The 5,945-nt window shown below is 36.5% G+C and overlaps 1 long non-coding RNA gene across 1 annotated transcript; it reads right to left on the bottom strand.

Moving 5' to 3' along the window:
- Positions 1–819: 819 nt before the first annotated feature.
- Positions 820–5,742, bottom strand: LOC124167091. Its single transcript, XR_006866608.1, has 3 exons — positions 5,662–5,742; positions 3,357–3,489; positions 820–1,187 (listed from the first exon to the last, which is right to left on the bottom strand). It is a non-coding gene; the product is annotated as an uncharacterized LOC124167091 (long non-coding RNA).
- Between the last annotated feature and the right edge of the window lie 203 nt (positions 5,743–5,945).

Here is a 5,945-nt window from a genome sequence, read left to right on the forward strand (position 1 = left end):
CGACCGCGTCCAAAGAGTATTATTGGACGATGCAGTCTCCAACGAGGTTAGAGTCACTTCTGGCGTCCCTCAGGGTGGTGTCATTGGCCCACTCCTATTCCTTCTTTATATAAACGACAATGGTGAAATAGTACATAGTAAGCTACGATTATTTGCAGACGACGCTGTGGTTACAAGGAAATCCGTTCCATTAAAGATAGGGATGAACGAACGAGTGACCTTGCTGCTATCCAAGCGTGGAGCGATTCATGGCAGTTAGAATTAAATTTGAAAAAAATGCATCGTAATGGATTTCTGGAAGAAGAAAAACTCCCTACAACATAGCAATATAATTCGGGGCACCAAATTAAAGGCAGTTAAATCCGTGAAATATATAGGAGTTAGACTCAATAATGATATATCGTAGAATAAACACGGAAATAAATAATAAACGTGGAATAAACACGGGAAATAACCGGTCAAGCTAATCGTAAAATGGGTTTTTTAAAAGAATATTAGGTAAAGTGCGACGATAAAGTGAGAGAAATTAGCTACCTACTTCTCCATCGTTTGACCCCATTTAGAATACGCTACCAGTGTTGGGACACTCATGAAAAAGGCTTAATAACAGAGTTAGAACGCGTGCAAAGAAGAGCTGCCGGATATGTGAAAGGTCGTTGCGATAGTCTTGTTAGTGTAACTGACCTCTTATATAATCGCGGATGGGAATATCTGTCAGACCGTAGATTGAAAAATAGACTAAACCGTTTTGATAAATTCAAGAACAGTGCCTTTTGCCAGTGATCATGGATATCCGGAGAACAAAATAAAACAAAAATCACAGCTGAGATTGCCCTGATCTTTTTATTTATTTTTTCGAACATTCATAACATAACAATGTCGCTAGCATGATTGCCAAGACAAAGCTGAATGCAGCACATAGCAACAAATCGAATGTTAAGTCTCCGTCAGAAGGATAGTTCTCTTCTCACTTATTTATCCACAGGTACATGTGGTATTTGCTGAATTGCAGGTTCCAGCCGACTCAAAATTTGTCAAGTAACGGCAGCATAGGCCGCATAGATCGCTCGGGCAATCGGTCCAGGTGAAATTCGAACTTGATGGCAATGATTTCGGACAGTTGGTGCAGCCGTCCTCGATTGGTGGGCTGGATCTGAATATCAGGCACGCAATCGCACGGAAAATCCCTGAAAAACGAATGACACAGGGTATTTAGAAACAGGGAAATATGGGACCATATTCACATTTGATATAAGTAAGCGTCGCGGAAGTTTCTTCAGTTCGGTGACAACTAGATGCTTAACATTTTCATGTGAAAAAATACCTTAAACCGATAATGGAACCGCGAACTTTTAGCTTTCCGGTGCAGTGCGTAGATCATACGGTATTGATTACTAACATTCGCGATGCCCTGCATTGTTAGGGCCTTAACATTGTAGAATCCCATTTTAAGTTAGGAAAAATATCAAGCTATGTTTTCTGCATCTTTACATTTAACCGTCGACTAGTTTCGATACACCATATTATTTTCAAGAATAGTATCATTGGATGCACTGAATAATTTTCAAACTAGTTGACGATTAAAGGCAGAAAGCAAAGATTGTAGAAAGTATAGTTTTTTTTTATTTTTTCTCACTTAAATTCACATGAGAATAGGATGGTTCCCTTCGTCAAAGAAAACGAAAGGCATTCATTGCGATTCGTTACCCACCATTAGTGTATTCATAATACACAAATTATTTTCGATACACTGAATAGATTTCAAACTAGTTGGCGATTAAAGGCAGAAAGCAAAGATTGTAGAAAGCAAAGTTTGTTATTTTTTCCTCACTTAGATTCTCAAGAATTTATCAAGTTTCATGTTGCTATGTTAAACGCCCTCGTGGTCCATTCAAGATTGCAATTTGGATAGTTCGTTCTTTTATTTCCGGTCCGGAGGAATAATTATTCCCATGAGAATTATACCAATAGAGGAATTTCATGACTAATTTTATCCATTCCCCCTTTGAGATGCTAGGAACTGCATTTAATTATTATCAAAGTAATCCTTCGTTCGAGGGCTCAGTGAAACTTGCCAACACCAATACCAACATAATTTAGGGACACCTTCCATGAGTGGCCACTTTTCCCTGGGACCGAACGTATTTTAAGGCCTGTATACACGATGTACTAACCATACTAACGCACACTAGTTAATATCTTATTGCATGAACGATTTTGGTGGACCGGAACGACAAATGTAAAAATGCATGAATCCAATTAGAAGAGTTTCCATTTTCTGCTCGATGCTGCAATTATAAGATTAGATTTGCTGCAATTAGAAGAGTTTCCATTTCCATTCGCGCAAGTTGAATGGTTACACATTGCATTTTGAGTGTTTATTCCCGCGTTTATACACTTAGAAACTAACTCGTACGAACTAATGTACCGTTCAAACGGGCCTTTGTGAGCAATGTGAATTATAAATTTTCAGCGGTTTATTTTGATAAATTACGTTCTCATTCTGTCCGCGATTTTGGATGGATATGAGGTCTCTTTATCTACGCAGTAAACTTTTAAAAAATTAACATTTATCACAGAAGGAGTTTCAAGGAGTCTTAATTTTTTTCCATAATAACACAACAAATGGGGCTGAGGAAATAGCCAATTATAATTGAAAGGGTTGGAGAGTGAAACCTGTAAAAGAATGGGGTAGCATTGTAGGCCATGACGCCATTGACCAAAAAGTACGTTCCTTATAATATTTGTACCGCAAACGACTCTTTTCAAAATCACATTTTGCATTCCTTTTGGCAAAAAAAATCAAATTACTGCTGTTTATTAGTCATTACCATTATTCTTCTTACCCAGTTATTTGAAAATAAATTTCATTATTTGCATTATTGTGATACTTCACTTAATTAAACCTCAAGGTTGATTTGGATGGTAAAGCTCACCCCGAACTAAGCCTCAGACGAATGAATTTCACATATTCAGGGTATGAGGTGCCAATTCCTTGCCCTTGGCCACCTCGTACTATGAGCATGATAATTAATTTTTTTGATGATGTAAATTCAAGATCATAATATGAATCCAAGGAATCCCAACTTCCTTGCAATCTCAATTTGTCACTGCCGCTCTTTATTACACATCTTCTCTCTTAATTTTTTTTCAACAACCCCTTCTATTTATCGACAACACATGGCCATGTACTTTTAAACAAACTATAAACAATCTAAAGCATCAACCTAGAAAAACAGGCATTACAATATAAATTAATACAATTAAAAACCCAAATAACGAGCGGAATGACATGATTAAAGTGAAATAAAATTAATAAAAATGGAGTTAGAAAGGAACGACGTCACTGCACTTACTAAATAGAAATGGGGGTGGTTCAGGTGTGGATTGTGCTTGGACGGCAATTACGCAGGCCAAGGCGAAGATCAGGACACAGCTTACTTTCATCTTGATCGGCGACTCTTCTTTTCTAAATTCCAAAAAATGGCTCTAATATTCATGAAAAGATTTAAGAAACAGTTTTAGAACTTTAATGATCTAATGAAATTCGTCATACTAAGTAATTACCATCAATTACATATCTTGGTTTATACATATTTTAAAATTTTTGTCAGGAATTGAGAAAAAGTTCCAAGAAAGTTTCATTTACGTACCTAGGAAACTGTAACCTTTCATTATTTGAGGACAAAATTTAAATACGTAATATATTCTTTACGCTACTCAATTTTGATACAGTTTCTATGGCATAGTTGTCATAATTTTTTCGCCATTGTTAGTTTTATAACACTTTTTCAATAAATTGTAAAATATTAAAGAAATGTTGCCTAAAATTTACCAGGTCAACTCCAATTATAATGGATATTTGTGACATACCGCTTTTCATAAATGTAATACTTTCTGACAATCCGTATGATGGGACGGGACAGCTTAGCTGGCCTAGCTTAGCTGGCTTATGAGACATGATGGCATGACATGATATGAAGATCAGATCATATAAATAAAATAAGAGAGATAGATTGTATAACAGACAGATTCCGAATGTCATTTTTTCCACGATCAATAAGAGATTGTAACGGCAGCAATAGAACTCGTAAATAGATTGCATGACTTGTAGTGTAGCCTACTAACCTATGTAATAATTAATGCATGTTTCTTAATTCAATTATTATTTCTAACAGCATATAGTAGTACAGTTTGTTAGTATACGGGACGTTTTTGGACGGGTAGGTGTGCATATGGAAGTCCAAATGCATGCTGCATGCTGGTGATTGATCACCCCCTGCCAAACACCCTAGAGGTGGCTCGCAGGGTATTATGTAGATGTAGATGGCCTGATGAAAACAGCCGTAAAAGGACACGTGGAAGGAAATAAGGGCAAGGGATGGCCCCATATAATTTACTTAGGACAGGTTATACAGGACGCATAAGAGAGGAAATACTTCGCTATGAAAAGGCTAGCAGACATGAGAGAGGAGTATATAGCTGCGCCAAACCAATCTTAGGATTGTTAACTAATGATGGTGATGATGAAATATATCATACCAATTTCTTACTATGAATTACATACCTTATTGACTGTATACTTTCAAATTTTTACAGGAATTGCGTTAAAGGTCCAAGAATATCAAATAAGAATATTAAATGTACTCATTTGAGGGCCTAGGAAACTGTAACCACCCATTATTAAAGGACCTACGTTTTAATAATATATCTATAAAGCTACTCATTTTTGGTACATGTTTTATATTGCTATTAGCATAATTTTCAACTACACAAACACCATCTTTACGTAAATTAATTATTTGTGCACCAATGTCCCATAATTTAAAACATTTTTCGTCCTTCAGGCGAGTTGAGCCGGCGTCCACGTCAATGGCGTAGCCAGAAGGGGGCACGTGCCCCCACCCCCAAACTTATTAGTTTTAGAAGAAAAATATTAACCTATAAGACAAATTTATTCTACTTCAATTCATTAATATTATGTTATTGATTATGGTGATTAGATCTCTAAAAAATCTCATTTTTGCAAAATTTATACTAAAGCCCAGTATGGTTTAGCGAAACAGCTACCCGTCCACACATCAATAGTGTAATTTTAAGCTCCAAAATAGCATAAAATGTAATATCTAGAGATGAAGATGTTCACATTTTTAAGGTTTCTTAGTTAAGGTAACTTTTAATTATACCAATACTTTTTCATATAAAGCGACCCAGGTTTTGATGAGTGGTCATCCACATCAGGCGTAAATTATAATGAATTCCTCTTGCCATTATAGCCTAGTACTCATAGAAACCCGGGTCGCATTATGTAAAAAAAAGTAGTGGTATATGTAGAAAATAACTAACCAAGAAACCTTATAATGGGTTTAAGAATGATTTAGTGAATTTTGTTCACATTTTTCCCAGAGTAGTGTTCAACCCTCCTGACCATCGGGTCGAGCCCCCTCCCAGCACATCGTCCTGGTTACGACCATGGGCCACGTAAATCTGAATAGCTGGCTTTGATAAATCCATCATTCTTACCGAAATTTCTCAAATATGATATGCACTCACATGATGAGGTTCCAAAGTTAGCAATAAGAAGTGCAGCTAACTTTCGCTGAAATACGGCATGCCAGTTTCAATATAATAACACCATATACTGTAGAATAGAATACTTACGAGGATGTCAGCGGACGAATGCTATGCTTCTAAAGGTAGGAGTTCCTTTCTCGGCTCAACTGCTTATTCAACGTCGAAGAAGTGACTGCTTATTCAACGTCGGAAATGTTTTATATATTCTCACGTACCAGGTAAGAATTCACATTACTGCAAGGATAAGAAGCAATTTAAAGGACACTTTGCTTTGCTGAAATATGTAATCAACTTCAACAATCCAACGATAAAGCATGCATTCAAAAAGCTATCTTCAGAGAAAATGCAAATTATCGCATTACTGGTTGGCA

The sequence above is a fragment of the Ischnura elegans genome, chromosome 10 (genome assembly GCF_921293095.1).
Source record: "Ischnura elegans chromosome 10, ioIscEleg1.1, whole genome shotgun sequence".
Taxonomy (NCBI): Eukaryota; Metazoa; Arthropoda; class Insecta; order Odonata; family Coenagrionidae; genus Ischnura; species Ischnura elegans.